Genomic DNA, 21,859 nt, shown 5'->3' with positions numbered 1-21,859 from the left:
GATGTCACATGCGGTCGACCTCCACTGAAACTCCGCGATGCATTTTGCGTTCTCTGGAACTTGTTCCATAACCTGCTGACAACTGAACGATCGACATTGAGCCAACTGGCCACTTCGACCTGACGCTGCCCTGCTTCTAGTTTACCGATGGCACGCCACCATAATTCATCAGCCAAATGATGCCTGGTTGCCATATTCGACCCTTTCCACGCACTTGACTCACCTCTGCACTCTCCAGAGAGAGACACACACCTCTTCCGTGCACGCGCGTCTTCGACTCCAATACCTGGTATGCCAGAAATCCATGCGAGGGCACGATGATCGCACTTTATGACTCATCTGTTTTCCCTAACACATTCGTTGCTTTCTTTCAGCGTGCCCACCACTCTTCTTCTCTTTTCTCCAACTGTTTTCTCTTTTACCTCACATTTTCTTGTTGTTGCTTAATTTCTGGAGGGCAGTGTACATGATATAAATTAGAACCAGGGTTGTCTAAAGATCAAGGGATTTTAAATAAATTAAATTCCGGTCCAGGAGAGAAAATCAGCAAGTGCAAATGGGTTCTCAACCGAAAAGAACATTTTTATCTGTAAAGTATTTAAATTCGGTCCAGGAATCTTTTTCCCACATCAATAAAAATATGGCCCTGGGACCTTTTTAAATTCGGCCCAAGAATCTTTTTTTTCTTTCGGATCAATTTACCTATTTTCCGGATCAATGTAAATACAGTAAAGGAACCCATTTTCCAGATCAATTTAAATACGGTACAGGAAGCTTCTTTTTTTCGGATCAATTTAAATACGGTCCAAGTTCCGTATTGAAACGAAACAATACGCAACTTGGACCAAATTTAAATTGTGCGAGAAAAAAAAGTTCAGATCCTGTTGATACGATCCATATTTTGGTGACGTCATCACTTTAAAATATGTCACGTATATTGTTTTGTGAAATAAAGCGTAATTTTCGTGTTATTATATGTAAATTGCACCTTGTTTGTAATGTATATCTTTTGTTTAATATGTATTGTATTTAATGCTCTATTATGAGTAATTCAATGTAACTTTATATTTGAGAGAGTGCACTGTGTGAATTTCTATTTCTAAACTTGTGTAGATGTTAGTTTTGTTGGTAGCATCTTTCTGTAGATAGTAAGTGATACATCTGTACTTGAATCTGTGTTCTTGAAATAGTATAAAGCGATGATATCGCATAAGAAATATCACACATTCGCCACAGATCGTCGAACATTTTAAAATTAAAAAGAACTCCTCGGTGTTGTGCATACATCTTGTTATGGTAGTTCGGGGCGCAAGCTAAGCCTATGTGATCATAGATATGCCGATGGCCATGCATTGATGCTATGTACAATATTGCAAACATTCTATTAAGAAATAAAGCTAGCCTAAAAATTAATTTGGAAAAAAAGGCTAAAGAGCAAATATGGGCTCGGTTATTATTGCATATCTCTTGGTGTGGTAGTTCGGTTCGCAAGCTAGGTCTATGTGATTATAGGCATGCCGATAGCCACGCACGCATTGAGGTTATGCGTTTTAGTTGAGTCAAGACATCGTCAAAGCGAAATCCTCACCTTCGTACTAAATCTGTTTGCATTATAATTGCAATAAATAAAGAAAACATGTTTTTTTTTTGTCTACTGCAATAATGTGGTTTTATTCCTCTGTGCTGTGAAGCATTGTCTTTGCCTAACACTATCCCTGTACCTGAGAGGAGTGTGTGTACTACACCGAGCCTCATCGCTCACCGCTGGGTAATACTGAGTTAATATTAATAAGTATAATACAACGACATAATACCAAATCTAATAATAATATGTTTAATAAAACTTGAACGTATCACTGTTGCGGAACGCATTATGGTTTCCTGGACATGTAACAACTCTGATTAGTACGCAGCGTATAAGATAAAACTTCACTACCAGTTTTCTTCTACAGAATGCAATGGATATGGACACTGTGCAAACTACATGCTCGTATAAATATAAGTAAACCGCACAGAACTGTCAATTTCCATTACCCTTTCCCGTGTCGGCAAATTAAAATGCTGGGATTGCACCATGGGTGAATACGTTCTCTTGTTTGATTCCCTTCAGACTTCGTCCAATCACGTCCGCTGCAGCGACAAAAGTAGCACTGCAAATAAAGAGTTGGATCACCAATATTACAAATGTACGCCTGCGATTTATGCAGACCCGTCCAATCGTACTGTAATGTGGGTTCTCTAACGATCAGGATGAATAGTAAATACATAAACCTCTCGCGGCAGAGCATTTCTTAAAATCCCTCGGTTTCAAACCACGGCAATGATATATATTCTGAACTCAAAACAACTACATTTCTCTTTAGAATGTCTCCATGAGTTTTTACTTTAGTTTTCATATTGTTTAGTTCCTTGTTCTGGGAAATAAGTTTATGGCACAAAGGATTGGGGCTGACACATCTAAATTTCAACCATTTGCATTACAGACGGTGAAAGAAGGCACAGAACATAAAATGTGGCTTGAAATGTACTGAAAGCAATGTTTTTTTTACACCAGCTTTCTATTATTTTTCTTAACTAAATAATCATAATTATCGCAACTGTGAAAGGTCAAAAAATCCACAAGTTATGAAAGTAATGTGGCGGCCATTTTTACATGAAATAGAGTATTAAAAAACAATGCTTATTGTGAATTACCCTTGCATAGGGGTTACAACAACAATATAACTTTCTTTCCAATGGTCAAGCAATTAGTGCACGATTTGGTATGGATTAACCCATATACAACACGTAGGTCACAATAATTTATTGTAAATACTACATACTATAGTTTGGTGCACACTGTTATAAACACCATAAGTACACGTTGGTATATACGACATGGCAGCGTTAGCAAATAATTTGAAATTTACACATTTTCAGTCCCAAAATAATGACAATGATTAGAATAATTATCATGGCTATCATGGAACTTTGCATCATAAATGAAATGCCATCTTCTTATGAAAAATGCACCTTTCAATGTATTGATAAAACCAGGCAGCAGAGTAATAATTTCCCTGTGATTTTAAGATTCTCCATCTGGAAGATGTGTTTTCATAATGCAAATTATGTGATACTCAAAATATGGGACATTTACGACTTCTTTTTCAAATTCATCACGATCCCCGGGCCTTTTAAGATTAAAATACAGGGCACGTGTGGAAAAACGAGGATATCTACCAAGAAATCATATTCTAAACAGTTACTAGGCAAGGAAACCGTGCTCGTTACGTGGGTAATAAAATTAACGGGCACACGAAGTGAAGGGACATTCACGAGAAAATTACCGTTGTCATGGAAACATTAAAACACACCCAAAAATTCCTATAACATACATGCCCTTCTAGCAAACAAGTAACTATAATAATCACGATAGACTGTTAATTTTGAGTTGTAGGAATTTCGACTTGATTTTCAATAGGTCCCTCAACGCAATTCTCTCCTCTCTGTATAGGTTAGGATGGCATCTCCTTTGCACTTGTGGAGGGCAGCGAGAGCATGGTGCGCCTGCACACGGTACCACAAGGCCAGTAAGCAGCAGAGCGGGAACAGCCGCTTGCGTTAAGAGGTTAAAAGAAGAAATTACTGCGGGGGAAGGCGCCCTTCTTTTCATACAACCAACTCGTGTTCATTCTGCCATGAATACACCACCACACTGCACCGTCACTCACATATCAGGTAAAGAGAAGTCTTCCCAACGCGTGTCTGTAGCTGTGGTAACAGCCAGCAGGCTGTTATTTCTAATCCCCCTCGCCCCTGAAAATATGGTGGAAAACAAGACACGAACACGTCTTTGCAAGACAATCAAAACCTTAATTTTCCTATGCTCATTGTACAGTCACCAGCAATAAAAATGGGACACTTAGATCCTCAAATACTATGCAAGGTGTATTACGTGTGCTGCCTAAAGCTACGGCGGTGGTAGTTGTCATTCAAAATTTGCTATTAAAATCCACTTATAGTTGCCTCGTTCTTTGGATCCCCAGGCGGCATCAAAGCGCGCCGGTTTCCTTTGGAAACGAGATCCTCCCACCCTTGAGAATATTACAATCCTGCGACGCGTGCAGGGTGAGCATGCAGTCAACAGGCTGGACGTTGCCAAGTCACTTCTTCCTCCAAGGCCTTCTCTTCGCCGCCTTTCACAAACTCCGCAACAAGAGAGCGGTGTGAGGTGCATATGCGAGTTCGTATTCTTGGATTGACAAGTGTATCTTTTTTATCTAGTTTATTGTTATATCTTAGAAATATTACGGGAAAACAGAGTTTGTATCGACATGTGGCGACCGTGGGACACAACCGAAGTTCTAGAACTTTCAACGAACCAAGATAATCCTCAACCAAGCACTTCCGTAGCACCGAACAGAAAAGTATCCAAAACCAAAACGTTGAACAAACAAAATCAGTTATTTGTGTGTAATGTGCACGAATATGTCGAAAAGAAAAAGCTAGGAAAAGGAGCCATTGCAGAGACAGCCAAAATATTAAAGTTAGACAGAAAAACCGTGCGAAATGTGATTTGGAGAGGTCCAGTCACACCAAAGAAGCCTGGAAATAAAAAGAGAAAATTTAACAAAGTGGACGAGTTTACTTGTGATTTCATTAGACGCGAAATTTACAAGTTCTATAGTAAAGGACAGTCACCGACAGTGAGTGAACTATTGCAACTTTTAAAAAGTGTGTCGGATTTCCCTTATGAAGAAACAACGCTTCGAGAACTAATAAAAAACTTGGTTTTCGGTTTGGTCGCTTAAGGAAAAAGAAGGTAATAATGGAATCGGCGAGAATTGTTACTTGGAGATTCTGCGGAGACTACAGGAGCTGCGTTCAGAAGGTTGCAAACTCATTTACTTGGACGAGACTTGGTCCACATTAAATTCTCTTATTAGCCTAAACGTTATAAAATGCTATGCAAGATTGGACGAATCAGATGATTATTATGATGTATTTTCGGGTCACAGAAATAATGAAACGCGATAATTAATTATATGTGTCGATTTATTTATTTATGTCACATGCTTTGAGTGCAGCGCGTCGACTTCCCCCTGCCGCCCTCTTAAAGCATGGCAACAACGCGTTGCCTGGAGCTTTGTTGGGGTGGTCTTGCTAAGGAGGTCCTGGCTCATTAGGAGAGGGGCGGGCAGGGTACGATTCCAAAGGCAGCCGCCTGGGGAACCAATGAACGCGACAACTATATCATCGTAGAGTTGGGCAAGTCACATAACGCCTTGCAGGTAAGCTAGCATTTCAGGATCTAGATGTCCCATTTTTATTGGCGGTGAATGTATACCCATTCCATTCTCTTCTGCTGTAGAACGACTGCCGTTTGTGGAGGAAAAAAAATAATTTTGGGATGTGATCTCAAAAGTAGAAGCACAAGTTTCCTTACGGAACTCATTCTAGCAACAACTATACAACAACGTTACACTCATACAGCATGATACCAAACTCCTCAGTTTCCATTGTTGCACACAAGTAGTTCCGGGCCGAATTCATGTTGAGCATTCCATAACAATAGGGCAGGAAGTTATAGTAACAAACGTAAAATCATAGTCCTACTAGTTACTTTCAATCTAATGTAATATGTTCGCGAGTCTAAGTGAAAAAAATATAAACATTCCAACAAGGCATTTAAATATATATATATATATATATATATATATATATATATATATATATACGAATTTCTCGATATGTGGCGATTGCTCATTCAGTAACTTGCATCCAACCAAGTTACTTGCTTAGCGTTCTATTTTCAACTCTACTACTGTATCAAATCTCTAAATTCTAAAATTCTACTGTGTCAATTTCTGGTGGGAATGAAAAACTCTTTCTTAAAATAAAATAAAAATTAAAAAAATCCGTCAAAGTGTCCAATTCTTGCTGTTGACTATTGGGCTTTAACCAAAAAATGCACGATATCTGAAAGATTGTTATTCTTACACCTTCCATGGTTCATTGACAGAAATCAAGCTGCGTTAACTCCATAAACTGAGCAAAACCCATACTGTGCGAAAGCCAGGCCTTGCATAAGATACACAGGAATCTACTAATGTACAGTACACTGACGCGGAAACAAAGGCTCTTTGTAAACATTTCAGTAACAACACACATGTTTGGATGCGGGTACAACCAGAAATGTCCTTTCAGAGAGGGAAAATTCTTGCTGTTACGCGCTGGAATTCACGCAATTTCCATGTTGAAAAACTACCTTGCATTGCGTACTGTCTCCGTCTAGTCTACCAAGAATGAATAAAAATTACAGGAATTTTAAAACATGTTTTAATGATTCCAGAACGAAGGTAAATTAATCCTGTTCGTAGAGCGGAATGGGCATGCATGTTTGTAAGTGTCCGTTCATCAATTTCATCATATCATAACTCATTCCCTTCTTCGCAAATTAGCCAAAAGTGACACAAAAAGGGAAGTAAAATAAATCAATTCAATCATAGAGCGGAATGCATAAGTATTTCCAAGTAAATTGTCCATTAACCGTGTTCATTCTCTTTGTTTACACAATGAGAGCTTCAAGAATTTGAGCAAAACGCTAAACGCGCTATTAGCAATCTCTGCAAACAGCATATGTGAAAATATAGTCCTCAAGAACACGTAATATACAGGGGCAAATTTAATGAATAGTCGGGGACAATTTGCAGAGTAATTCTTCCAAGCTTCCGTACAAGCTTCCAAAACGTTCACGAAAGCAATACTAGTAACAAATTGTTTTTCGTATTAAACAGAATCATAATTGCCAGAGAGTAATTTGTGCCTAAGCACAACCTCTTTAATTTGCCATGCGTACAGTCACCGGCAATAATAATGAGACACCTAGATCCTGAAATACTCGCTTCCCTTCAAGGTGTTATGTGTGTTGCATAAAGCTTGACGCCCACTGAGACGGGGCGAAACACGGCAACAGAACTTCTGTTGCCTAATTCTATTGAAATCAAATGGTGTAACGTCCACTTCAGGGAAAAGCGCGGAACGGAAGCCGGAATTTCCGTGCCAGAAGTCTGGAGGTTATGTTACGGGTTATAGCCAACTGAGACGCCGGAAGCGGGTACACACACAACGCCTTGCAGGGAAGCGAGGATTTCGGGATCTAGGTGTTCCGTTTTCTTATTGCCGGTCACTGTTCAACCGGGCGTATAAACCCCGTTGTAATAAAAAAGCTCTCTCTTAATCCTACTGCCTAACGTTTTCAACGTGGAGCACATAGGCATCCCTATTAACTCGTGTGTAACGAGCGGCTACGAATATGCAGGGCAGCATTAAATGGGGAACAAACGCATAACCGCATTCCTTGGGGGCTGCACAAATCGACGATTACGAACTTGCCGTTCCCTGGGCAGCAACAAGGCAATTTGGAGAAAGCTATCTGAAACGAAACAAATCCGCGTACGCTCTCCTCTTGAAAATGCATCCCGTGCACAAAACTCCTTCCCCGCTCCCTCCGATATCGACGCAGGAGCCTGACGGGATCATTAGGCGCAAAACTTAAGAGGGCAGTCAAGTCCCTTCGGAAAAACCATCTCCGAGTTAATTGCCATAATTTCCTGCAATTTACAGTCAACGATAAATATCTTATCGCCAATTAAATGCGATGCACAGCTACTGGCAACATTATGTGCAGGGATAGGGTCATCAGTTAAACAGATTCGAACAGAGAGTGTTCAATATATCGGATTCCTAGCTTGCGTGTTCTCATGAATGACACTGAGAACAATGAATACATACATACATGCCTGTGCAAAATCGAGACATATCTATTTTATAAAGATTGACTCCTGTGCTTACGCTCCTTTGCTCATGTAACACCGCGGATAATATAAGTGTATTTTACCTTGTTATAATCGTTGAAAGTTTTCTTTTTTCAATAATAATAGCAGTAATACAGGATGTACACAAAGTGTCTGACGCATTTTAATTATTAATAAATCAGAAACTAATGAAGATACAAATCAACTCAAAAAGTTTTAGGTCATGTATCAGTACACTTCTATGTGTGCTCCTTTTGTCGCACGGAGAATATCAAGACGATCATCTTTTAACACGTTCGTGGTCAGTATGTCGACATCCACAGTGGCTATCGCGTTGTTTATTCTGGCGTTCAGTTCACATATTCATCACTTTGCCTCATAAAAATTTCTGCCACATATCCAAAAAGGAAAAAAGTTCAATGGGGTTTTGTCGGGTGATCTCGTGGGAGAAGGAATCGGACCACCACGTCAAATTCATCTTCCCGGCAAGCGTTCGTTCAAAACACGACGAACAATGTTGACGAACCTTACAAAAGTGATGATGACAATAAAGTCAGAATAGACAATAAAGTCAGAATAAACAACGTGATATCATCTACTGTAGATGTCGACATACTGACCAGAACGTGTGAAAATATTGATTATCGTCTTGACATTCTCCGTGCGACAAAATGAACACACAGAAGTGTACTAATACATGACATAAAACTTTGAGTTGATCTATCTTATCATTGCCACCAGTTAATTTGAATCATCATTAGTTTCTGATTTATTAATAATTAAAATGTGTCATACATTTTGTGTACAGCCTGTAATAACAACAACAATCAGCATTAGTAAAACAACTTCTTTGAGGGACAAATCACACATATTTTGAAAAATGCGTTAAACAACCGTGCTGATGGAAAATTTTAGTTGAAGTAACAATCCATTAAGAGTACTGTTATCACAGAGATACAACTGAAGAGATAATTGTAATAGCATTGGGAGTTAAACTAACAAAGCAAAACTAAACTAAGATAATAGAAAGATAGAAGAGAGAGAACGCACGCTGGTACAGATTTATGTTTACTGTACACATTTGTTTTTATGTGAGAAAATGAGACAAAATTTAAAATGAACTACTTGTAGGAGTCATGAAAAAGTACTTCTCTTCTCTGACGCCTTACTAAAGTTCACCATATTCTCTCCTCTTCAAAAATCACGCACCCAATATCTGTAAAGTTTAATTTCATCTTATGCACAGACAGGCCATTAGGGACTCGACCTACAACTTAAAGTGGGATTCAAATCACTACCAGTACCCCTTGACTGAAGCCGAAGATAAATATCTGTGTTTCCGTTTGTGCTGTTTCGGTACCACGTCCTCCGTTGCAACCACTACCACATATCCTTCCCCTTCTGATGACCTCTCCAATGGAACTTTTGATTGTTCCGGTATCGAGCCGTGTCGGGCGTTTATAATATGCTTCGCTCATTGATCAACCGATCTAAACATCTATTACGTCAACGGTTTCCTAAAATTAACCAAATGCAGACAATACTACACACTTAAGGCTGGGATAACAAGCAAGAATTCATCAGTATATATTCCAGACTATTGTAAGCGTAATGTTTGTGCGCCCCGTCCACGGAACAACTGACAAAAGTTCTTGAAGATCAAAGTAACAAAGACAGAAACTACATGACACACGATACGGTCACACGCTAACAACGCACAAGTCAATCCTGACACACGTGAAGTCCAACGGGCCTGCCAAAACAGCGTAAACAATTAGTCACACTATTTTCTCCGTTTCGGAGACATCAAAGCGACGTTCTGTCTTCCGTGAGAGAGTTTCTGTCAAGGCCAAAATATGAAAGATCACTTTCCTCTGTCTCCGGCCATTTCTCTTCAGATGGGAAGGTATTGGAGAATCGACTCTTTCTTCTGGAGAAGAGAGAGAAGGTTCTTTGGATGTATCCCATCTTATCTCTCGAGTGTTTCCAACGGTCGAATTCCAAGATTCCCTTCCTTTTCTTTCTAAATCACTTTCTTAAAAGCAGAAGTTGCAAAACAAAGTTCCACAATATTTCGTCTCGTTTCCCATGGTGAATTTCTACAATACTGCATTTCTACATTATCCCTTTCATACATTTAAAAAACCCGTTCTTGTAAGAACGTGAATATCTTTTCCTCAGATAATGCCATTCGGTCATCTGTCATAATTAGAAGTTTGGGCATTTATTTAGTTTAAAATAGGCAGGCAAAAAGGAATTTACCATGTGGAAAATAGGCCCAATCAAGTGACAAAAAGTGGCAAATTCCAAGTCACTTATATCTATAATTCCATTCAAAAAGTTAAAATCTACATTGAAATAACATTTTTTACTATCTGTGTTATCTTGATTGCGCTAGTTTTATGTTTTCGACGTTCTTGGACAGCCGCCTGCCTACCTTTTCATAACAGAAATCTAACTATCTATCTTCTTCGACAGAAGAAATTGGACCATACATAAAACATTGGCCTCAAAGAATACCACAAATTAGTTTCAATTTTTCCGAGTCCACGGTTGCACTTTTCTGCAACGTCTAACCCCCTTTCTCCTGGGCCCTCCCATCAGCTGCTGCACCGATTCCTCGAAGACATTCATGGATGCTATAAGAGTTTCACTCCTTTCTTACAGCTTTGTAATTGTCTCTAGCATCAACACAATGTGCTAATAAATAAAGTTTTTTGAAAAACAAAAACAATTTTTATAAAAAAAGAACATTCGAAAATGTCATTGAAATTAGCAAAAAAGTCATTAAAATTATAAATAGGCATCATGAAAAAGCCTCTAAAACATTAGCAACAACATTAAAAATGTATACGAAGAAAATATTTATCAATAAATACAACAGGACTCTAGTCATAATACAGGCTATGTTCCAACATAATGTAAATCATGCTATTGTGGTCATTGTGCTGTATCTGGAATTCTCTTAACAAAACAAACAAACTGTAAAACATATTATGAAGGGTGTTCTTCGATGTTTTCCAGGGGTTTACTAAAGAATTTTGTTGATACTCCTTGATTAAAAGGCAACGACGTTACCATTACTAAGCCATGTAAGAGTATAGCAAAAGTTTCAAGCGTTCTTGATGGGAAACCTGGTGGTGAGAAACCTGCGAGAAGGCCAAGAAGATGAAACGACGATATTAAAATCGACCTGGTGGAGACTTGTAAAGAATGGTCCAGGATAAGGGCAGGCCGAAGAATTTATCTTGCTGCAACAGTAAACCTTCGGGTTTTGGAAGACCAAAGCTAGTATCATCCTCTAATAGAGTAGCTCAGAGCTGAAACTAATCACATCATCACCAGAACCACGTAATTAGGAGACAGACGATGGAAGATCTGATTTCATGCCAGGCTGTGGATTTTCCGATGACTAGCTGCAACAGAGAAACCACCCTGATTAGCACGTTCCCAGTCCAATGTTTATTCTACTCGGCACTTTGTTTGCAGGATCGGATAGCAAATTAACAACAGCCATTCCTCCGTGTACACGACACTCCACGGGAGATTAGTGCTGGTCCACGTTCACGGTCACGAAAGAGGAAAAGATGAGGGGAGAAAAAAAGGCTTTTGGGACGGAAGAGATATGGGGAAGAAGACTGGGAGATCATCAAAACAAATTGTTCAGCTTCCTTACACACTCTGGATACGATCTGATCAAAACTGAATACAAAATAATGTTTTCTGACGTAATCGAATGCTAAAAAGTGACAAACAGCATGCAGGCATTGTTTTACTAACATCGTCTGTAACTGTTTGCGTGTTCGGACCAAAGAGGGCCATAAACGAACGCGATTGCTGCCCGTTAGGATCCTGATTATCTCTCTGGAATGGATTATATCACCATAGAGCTGAGTTCACAGCGATCTTCTTGAGATGTAAAGAAAATACAGGCACTTACTAATAACTATAGCGTTATATTATAATATTTATGTACACACAACACGTAATTACACTGTCCTGCACTCCTGCCTAGGTAAACTGTGTATATGAAGTTGGAAGCTGGTGTTGCAATAACGCGTCACTAGTTTTTGACTGAATGATATAAGCACTGTAATGTTCCTTTGATAATGAACTACATATCACTGCACTTCACTGAAATGCCACGAAGGAAACGTAACCACAAAATAAACAATTGACATTATACAGAAATAAATTCATACCAAAATGAGCAACAGAAAGGCTCTGTTATATGCGAATATAAGAATATATAAAAAATATATATCGTAGTTATTTTTTTTAGATATAAATCTCCAACAGTAATCTTTGTGACCTGTTCGTTACAAGAAATATAAAAAATGTACAGGATCTGGTAGCATTGTGCATTCGATTGTCTTTTGAATCAGATTACGTGATGTTCTCTGCTAGGCGAGAGACGGCTGTGTCTGTTAAGGAGTCATTCATTCCTGAGCAACAGCAGAGTACGGTAGATTGTTTGGTCTATGTCCTAAGAGACGAGTACTTGTGGCAATGCTATTTCATGTACTTATACCTTGTTTGTCCATTGTTAAATAATGACCATGCTTTGCATTTTAATGAATATTAATGTGAATAGTATCAATAAGTTATTGAGCATGTGTGTAATAAATAAGATTATTGGTATTGCTTCAAAACATGTTCTAATCATTGAGACAAGATCTCTGTTGAAATATAGTAAGGGCCTTCTGTTATGTATAATGTAGTTACAATTTGTAGCGATCTTATTTCCTAAAGGTGGTTACACCTTCCACTACAATTACCGTAGCAGTGCAGTGGTATCGTTCCACAAAAAGTATTTTTCACCTAACTCACTGGTGGTTGCATGAACATCGGTAGTTTTGCGTCATAACACGGCGTGTTTCTTTTGCACTTCACAAATATAAATGCGATACAACAGGGTGGTCCAAAGAAAACCGTACCCAAAAGAAACTAAGAGTGTCAGTTGGTTTGAACAAATAACTGTAGAATATTTCAATAACCTGTAAGAATAAACAAAAACAGTCACTCAAAAAACCCCTGACAAAAAACAATAAACCATTATCATGGCAAAAACGGGTTATTTCAATCTTTGTTTTGGGAAATAGTTCTAACTGGGTCACCCTGTATAATTGGAAGAAAATTAGTAATCCCATACAATTAACTTCGCGAATGCCAAAACAACATTTCGAAAAGAGTACTTGAACATGAGTAAACAGCATATCGATATATTTAATTTTGATTACGTCATTTTTATGTGTAGAGATCCACGATCAGGTGAAGATTTACAGGCAGCAAAAACTTGTCAAATAGGCGGCAAATAAGCAAAAAATATAATAAAAGTAGGCACTTAAAAGAAGCCATAAAATAAAAAGGACCCTAAAATATTAAATATTCTTAGAATTTTTAATAGGCAATTTCTACTGTAACCAGTAATAACTAGTATATCAAACTGACACACACACATAGTATGTCCACAACAAATTAAAATATTGTAGCATGTCCTTTTCCTGCTTTTTTTGAAAACCATACGTCTAGTGCACTAATACAAAAAAAGGCTGATTTTCCAGAAAAACAGTAAATTTCCCCGACATTTCCAGAAAAAGTAAATTTCTTTATTTTTCCAGGATTTCCAGAGTGGAAGAGAGGTTGACATTCTGGTGTCCTCGGAAAGGGTTACCCCTTACACCCTCTTACATAGACTCGAAACAAGGCTTAGACGAGATCGAACCCGAGACGAGGACGACACGAGATCGAACCCGAGACGAGGACGACACGAGATCGAACCCGAGACGAAGACCAGACGAGAAGAACCCGAGACGAAGACCAGACGAGAAGAACCCGAGACGAAGACCAGACGAGAAGAACCCGAGAAGAAGACCAGACGAGAAGAACCCGAGACGAAGAGAAGGAGCTCGAGAACGAACCCGAGACGAGGACGAGACTTGAACGAACCCGAGACGAGGACGAGACTTGAACGAACCCGAGACGAGGACGAGACTAGAACGAACCCGAGACGAAGACCAGACGAGAAGAACCAAAGACGACGAGAACGAGTTCGAGAACGAACCCGAGACGGGAACGATTTCTAGATCGAACCCGCGACGAGGACGAGACGAGATCAAACCCGAGACGAGGATGAGACGAGATCAAACCCGAGACGAGGACGAGACGAGATCAAACCCGAGACGAGATCGAAACCGAGACGAGGACGAGACGAGATCGAAACCAACCGAGACGAGATCGAAACCGAGACGAGATCAAACCCGAGACGAGATCGAACCCGAGACGAGGACGAGACGAGATCGAACCCGAGACGAGGACGAGACGAGATCGAACCCGAGACGAGGACGAGACGAGATCGAACCCGAGACGAGGACGAGACGAGATCGAACCCGAGACGAGGACGAGACAAGATCGAACCCGAGACGAGGACGAGACAAGATCGAACCCGAGACGAGGACGAGACAAGATCGAACCCGAGACGAGGACGAGACGAGATCGAACCCGAGACAAGACGAGAACGAAGCCAAGAAGAGATCGAACCCGCGGCGAGGACGAGACGAGAAGAACCCGAAACGAGGACGATACGAGAACGAACCCAAGACGAGGACGATACGAGAACGAACCCAAGACGAGGACGAGACGAGATCGTACCCGAGACGAGGACGAGACGAGATCGTACCCGAGACGAGGACGAGCCGTACCCTGCACGAAAGCCTTGTACAAATGGTATTGATGCACATGGATGGACAGCGGAGGTGGCAAAAGAAGACGATCACACCGTTCACGGCCCAACAAGGACCCCACTTTATACTGTAACTCCTCATTTTCCCAATACCATTTTTTAACAAGGAAACCGTTTCCGATGTGTCCAAGCGTGAACGCACAGCTTGTTACCCCCAAAACGGGAATCTCCTAGCAGGCTCGTCCCATGCAAACTAGTTAGGAAATATAAAAATCGGCATCATTGTTATCCCGCACCAATTACGGGCCTTCTCTTTTCCACCCTGAGTCCTCGTTATACTTCCTTCCACGCTGCTTGCAAGAGCTGCAGATGACAAGGACTCCACTTGCATTCGAACAGCAGACTCGAAAGGCATTTGTCTACACTTAACTGCCTTTGCATGGTCCACAGTACAGACGGATTAATCGTGTAAACCAGTGGTTTTCAACTTCAAAAGGTCCGAGGGCCAAAATTATATCCAGCAGTTGATTGGCGGGCCGCATTTTTTTTGTGGGGGGATTAAAAATTACAAAAATTGCAAGTACCGAACTGAGAATGTAGTACTTACTTTCGCATGACCTAAATTTCTAAAATGAGGCATTAGAAAACAATAGAATCAGAAATCAAAATTTCACAAAAACCCAATACTTATGGATGAATTGAAAGAAATGAAAAACACACCATACAAATAAGAATCCTTCATAGTAAGTGTTCAATGTGAACACTATCTGCTTCTTTTATTAAAGTTGGAATGTCCACTTCAATTTCTGTATTTGAAAGTCTCAGAAGGTGAAGCAGTGAAGAATCTACCAATCGACTTCTGTAGCGGTTCTTGATGAACTTCATTGAAGAAAAAACCCTATCACACGTGTATGTGCTGCCGAACATCCATGTTATTCTTTTTTCGAAAACTACGAAGGTTTGGAAAGCGTTCGTTTGAAAGGTATTTGAAAAACTCGGCCCCTTTTCTTGGCTAGTTTGAAGGAACACATCGCTTTGCAAATCACACGATTCAAGTTGGAGAGAAGCTTCTTGTTCTTCGATGTTAACGCCAAGAGGATTGCTTAATAGCTGGATGCTGATTTAAGTTCTTCAAAATATTTAATCTGGAGTCAAACTCATCCATTATTTCTTTAATATTTGCACTGAATTAAAAAATGTCCAGTGTTTCTTCATCATCTGCTAGCCGCCGACAGCTTGCAAAATGGACCAGATTATTCCTCTCCAAAGTAACGTTGAAAATCTTCAGTTTATTACGAAACCCATCTATGTTTCCCATTATCTGACACCAGCTGGTTTCATTCCTGCAGTTTCAAGTTCAGTTCGTTCAGATGACCTGTGATATCTGTTATAAACGCCAGTTGTTTAAGGAAGTCCATACTCTGAAACTGTTTCTTCAGTAAAAATATAACGTATTTTAATAAAAATAAATAAAATTAATGTATTTTGCAAACTGGCTTCGCGGGCAGCAAAAAAAGGCATCATGGGCCGTATGCGGCCCGCGGGCCGCCAGTTGGAAACCCCTGGTGTAAACGAAAGAAATCCATGCGGAAGACAATGTCTATTGTTGTTGCAAAGATCGAAGTCTCACAAGAGCAACAATGATTAGGTCTCCCCGATAGCGTAGTGCCTAACGTTGTGGCTTCTTACATTGCGTTTCGCTATGTCATTATCCCTATCGCGACCAGGATGAAACAACAATTTACTTTCTATTTGGGATATTCCTAAGGCTTGGATTTTTATGTAGCCAAAATATGCGAAATGTGTAGAATAAATAACTAAAATATGCACGAAAAATATGTGATTATATTGAAATATTTTTCGAAGTTTATCATCGCTTCTGTGCTATCTTGTTCGGGTTTGGAGTGGATTTCTCGGAAATTAGGTCAAGGTAACTTATGCCTGAACTCACTAATTCCCAGAATTAGCAGGGGTTATTTGAGAAATATGGTAAGAGTGAAGAACAAAGAACACACGGAAGGCTGATTTCTGTAGTGTAAATTTTATGGAAAACAAAACATTTAGGCTTTGGCGCAGTGGTAGTGTCGTCAACTTGTAATCAAGAGTTTCCGGGTTCGATTCCCACTTTAAAACTGTAGGTCCAGTCCCGATTAGCCTTACTGTGCATAAAGTGGACTTAAAACACCAACTGAAACAACATTTAGGGAGCTTTGAGATCGAAGCGACAAGCGATAGGCGACACGGACCCCTTCAGTCTAATCCAAACAATTCACCGTGCATGAGCGAACAACAAACCGGCTACTTGAGACTGGACCTACAGTTTAAAGTAGGATCCCAACCCCTATGTGCCTAAACTTGGTATCGAACACAGGACTCTTTGTTTAGAAGGCGACAACGCTACCACAACCCCATCGTCGAGGCCAGAGAGAAAGAGAAGAGTGAGGGGGGATGATCTCCCCCACCAACATTTCTGGATAACTTTCCGAAATTAAAACGTTACATCATCGTGAAAGCAGAACAATTTCCCCAAAAAAAGTTTCCGCAACGCTGAACGAAAAATTCTTTCAGACGTTCCTCGCAATTTCCCAGCAAAACTCCGACCCCCCTTCCTAGCCTTCGTCTTCGTCGAGGACGAAAAAATCCTGCGATTCTTAAATGGCTCATTAACCGCCAGATGAAAGCACGGAAGGAGCCATGGTGCCAGGAAGAGTCGCAAGGAAAACAAAAGACCAACAAACGCTTCAAATCTTCCGTGAATGATTTAGAAATGGCACGCAAGCAACGTACAAGACATTAGCATCTTTTTTCCTTTTATTTTTTTTTTCTATTAAGAAAACAGATTTCTACTGAATTAATATCCTGCGGGCCTAGGTCGAAAGTCGGAGTGCATAAATAAAGCAGCACAAACAAAAATTAAAAAACAGTAGCCAATGACCCGTATACATTAACAATATTGTGCAGTAGGCATGGTACAGAGGCAGCGTTATAAAAATCAAGCCAGTAAAGATAGGCGCTTTGAAACTGATCTATACGTGACAGACCTCTGTACAATCAAGAAGATACCAAAACGTATAGTCTGTCCAGGGAATATCTGGAGCGAGCAAATGAAACCAAGTCTTTGTGCAAGTGGTGACTCGATAGGGCTCGACCAATGAACACGTGCGAGGGAACTGGATTGCGTGGAGGGGGAAAAGCGACAGCAGTTACCAGCCTTCGCAGCAGCATGTACTGTTTTACTCCGTCCTCTCTCTCCACCGTTAATACGCGGCCTTGCTCCATAGATTACTGGGATAGAGTATAGTGTTTGAGACTGTGGTATGATATATAGGGAGGAAAATACCTAAACCAAGCCTACTTTTCTATAAGACATCTTCAGATATACTAAACGGTTATCCAGTTCTTTATTTATAGGTAGGCCATGTACAGGCTGCAGCAATGAATCTGGCGATTTTGCAACACCGCAATCTTGCAGCCCCTGCTTTACCATTCAGTTATAATGGGAATCGTAGAACGGGGCACAGCTGGCATTCGTTGTAAAAGCGTATTACAAAAACAACGGGGATATTCCTTGGCCCGCCAGGCCACCAGTAGGCTACTCTACGCGTGTTATTTTCTTTGTGGGTATTTGAAAGTCTTAGAAACCAACCTTCCCGCACCACCTATAAACTTGAAGATCGGGATCTCAGAAGAGGTGGCTCAAATTCACACTCAAGACCAAGGCCGTGTCCGGATTGGCAAGCGCTCCGTCCCGTTCTCTCCCGTTGTTCTCACGTACCATTGAAGTCACGCCCAAGTCGTCCGAATGTACATGTCCCCTTGTAGTACGGTTGTCACTTTTCCCGCCAGGTGTCAACCCGAACGTAACCACCGCGCTCTGGGGTGCAGGCACACAGTACGGAAGCAGAAGGCAGACGCCAAAGAAACAACACAATGATTTCCACCTATTTACTACTCATATTAAAAATGTATCAGTTTTACATCGTCTATTCAGTAAATGTTGTCTGTACAAAGTGAAAGTTGGAATATGGCTGGGAAGCGCAGGGCCACAGCGAGTTCAAGCGTGCATCTGTCGCACATCTCAGCTCTCCCCTCAGACTCCACGTCTGTCGCCAATTCGGACAACGGAGATTGGCTTGAGATCTCGAATGGAACGGTGCTCTAGGTGACATCTGCTGCCGATTCGCACGCGGCCTAATAAGAATGTGTGGAGCGAAATGGAGTTCGTCTTACTAACAAGGACGCCCGCAGATTTTTCTCAGTGGGGGGGGGGGCAGTCACAGAAATTATTATTAATATTATTATTATCATTATATTGTTAATATTATTATTGCTATTATTACTGCTATTATTGTTTTAATTTTTGTTGTTATAATAATAATTATTATTATTACATTACTTTTACTTCTACTACTACTTATGTTTTTCTTCATTACATAACTGTACTTAACATTATTTTATGTAGGACAAAAAGCTGTTTCATGTATAGTGGAACCACAAGCAAAAAAACCTGCGCAGAAGCACATCGCGCCGGCGGGTGCGGGAAAGGGCAGGGGGGAAGGAACATTCAGCCGGCTCACGTCAGCGTTGCCAGGCCTATTGATTTCTCGGGAGAATTCCTTAATAAACTATTGCTATGGAACCTCCAACGCCCAGCTCAAAAACACGTTTCCTGCTCATCTTTACTTGAACATGGAGGGGAGATGTGGAGTGGAACTCCACTCAGCCGTGAAAAGTGCTGTTTGAACTGTGAAATTATGTCAAACGCTACTCAATTGTGCTAGGAAATTATTTTATTACATTTACTACATTACTATTTTTAGATGGCTGTATTTTATCCCACCCTAAACTCTATTTCTATTTTAGTTATTTTACGTCGCTTTTGTGCCTCTACGCGCAAGTACGACAATATGGATGAATGAAAAACTGATGAAATGGATGAAATGACACAGACCCAGTGAAAAACGTCCTTGCCTTACTAGGTAGAAACACTGACTTCGTAGCGTGGGCAAATTATGTTATACATGTATGTATTTGTGGGTGTGTGTGTGTGTATTTCTACCAGATGGGGAGGATGGGTGGCACGCTAGCATAAGCGTTGCTATCTTGAATTATTGAGGAAGACATGCTGTCTAATTCACCAAATATATTTCACATACGTAATGCATTTTTCATTATGGTGCAGGACGTGTGCCCACCCCTATCGATAGCTGTACACCGAACACCAGCAGAAGGCAAATTGATTTGTTATTGTTAGCATTCGACTTGAAAGATTGTGGAAAATCGCCGACAACGAAAGGCGGCACGTGAGCTTCATCTGTGAACACAACTTTCTACCATTTCCTGTCATAAAAATTCCTCGTGATAATAGAGGCATCGCAAACCCCTTGTGTCGGTGCTGAGAAAGGGCAAATTTGAGGGTGTTTTCCACGCACCCTCTAACCGGAAAATGCGGAAGAGATGAAAGATGTTGGTCGGTTCCTTCGAGCGGTTTACTTTCTTTTGTTTGAAACATGTCCACTCCTGAAATGGAGATCTTCGGTATATTTTCGCCAAACACAGGGTGCTGGGTTTAGCACCATTGTTACAAAAGTATCTGTGACGTTTACACCGTAAACAATGCGCGCCACTCCCCTTGCCCCCCCCGTGCGCACAACTATGCCGCCCCTCCCCGCCAAGAACGTCGTTCATCCGCTACTATTAGATCATCTGATTTTGTAGCAGAACTTCTGGTTTCCAAGGAACAATCTCCCGAATTTTTCAAATCTGACCTGGCAACACTGCCCCGAACACCGATAACGGCAGGGAAGTTGCGCGAACGCTTTGGACGGAAGGTTTTTTCCTTGTGGTCGAGCTATAGTAAGCTAATCAGTGTAAAATAGACTGTAAGCTTAAATGTAACACTATTTTAAATAATAACATAATAATAATAGTAATACTAGAGATGACGAGCTGTATCTTTGCGGGTGAACCTTGCGCAAGCCCTGCTGCGCAGTAGCAAGAGGGAGGAGCTACCGGCTGCGTGTCATTATCCTTGCGTTCTGCCCTTGCTGTCGACCACCCAAAGGACGAGTAGGTGGCAAATACATAAACGTATCTCTCTCACACTCTGCGCGGAGTAGCCAAGGCCACCCGCAAAGATACAGCTCGCCAACTCTAGTTGCTGTAACTTACGGCATGTATATATTTTGTTATAATATATCTACAACTTCACCATTCGAATTACATTAACTCTTTCCAGAAATCTCGTGGGGGGGGGGATGCACACCTCTGTGCGGTATTTGCATTTTCTTTTGGTATTTCTTCTTCGTCTTAATTATGTATGTTTTGATATGTATTATCTTAAGTGTAGAATATTTAAAATTGCCAGATTCATTGCTACACCCTGCATTTAGTTTATAGTTTCGAGGCACTATGAACATTCCTTGAGCTATATTTCTACATAGGCACTATGGCACTTATCGTACAGGATAACAAGTAATGGCATAACCTCGTCACGCAGTCCTGCAACTAGTCAATTTCGGAACAATATTGTGCCAGCTGAAGGACACGCAGGCAGCATCCAAGGTGTCCCGGTATGAGCCAGATGTGCGTCAACTTTCGTCAAAGGCAGTTTTTCCATGGGCAGTCAAGACAAACCAAAAAATCGAGATGTCATTCTGTTTTTGCACGCTAGAAAAACATAACTTGAACGTAATCGTCAAATAACGGAGTTTTATGGCAATGACAGAAGAGCACGCAAACTCTAAGCGACATGTGCAGTTTGTCATGTTACTCCAATACGAAGAGTTGTAGTCATTTCTGAATGTGTTTCCAAGTGAAAAGTGTGCCCTGTAACTTGTAACTTGTCACCTCGGTTTAAAATATAAATATCAATATATCGACACACACACAGAGCTACACTTTTCCACTTGGGCGCTATGACGTCATGTAGCGCGGGTTCGAATCCCTAGATGGGCATGTGTGGGTGCTTTTAGTGAGAGTTATTTCACCGATTTCATATCATCACTCATCCTCATCTTCGCGACTAGCCAAAAGTGGCAGAAAAGCGAAGTGAACTAACCCAAACGAATCAATTATCTTCCACTTGATTTCTGATTTTAACGAATTCTCATGTTATAAAAAAAAGGCCACAAAACACAAACAACACGATAACCTTGAATCACTCTATCCGTGACAAAAATATTGAGCCCTCTGTTTACGCGCTTGTAAAATTCTACTCCGTGGGAGGAAAAAATTCAAATATACCTCATTGGAAAGCTTCAAGTATCTACTTTTTAATAAGCGTTATCTGAAAATTAATCTTAACTTTGTTATCTTACTATAATAAAAAATCACTGAAAAGTGTAGTTTTTTCTTCCAATTTTCACGAAAGGGGAACTTA

The sequence above is a fragment of the Lepisma saccharinum genome, chromosome 10, assembly GCF_977018435.1.
Source record: "Lepisma saccharinum chromosome 10, izLepSacc3.1, whole genome shotgun sequence".
Taxonomy (NCBI): Eukaryota; Metazoa; Arthropoda; class Insecta; order Zygentoma; family Lepismatidae; genus Lepisma; species Lepisma saccharinum.
This window is presented reverse-complemented; position numbering follows the sequence as displayed.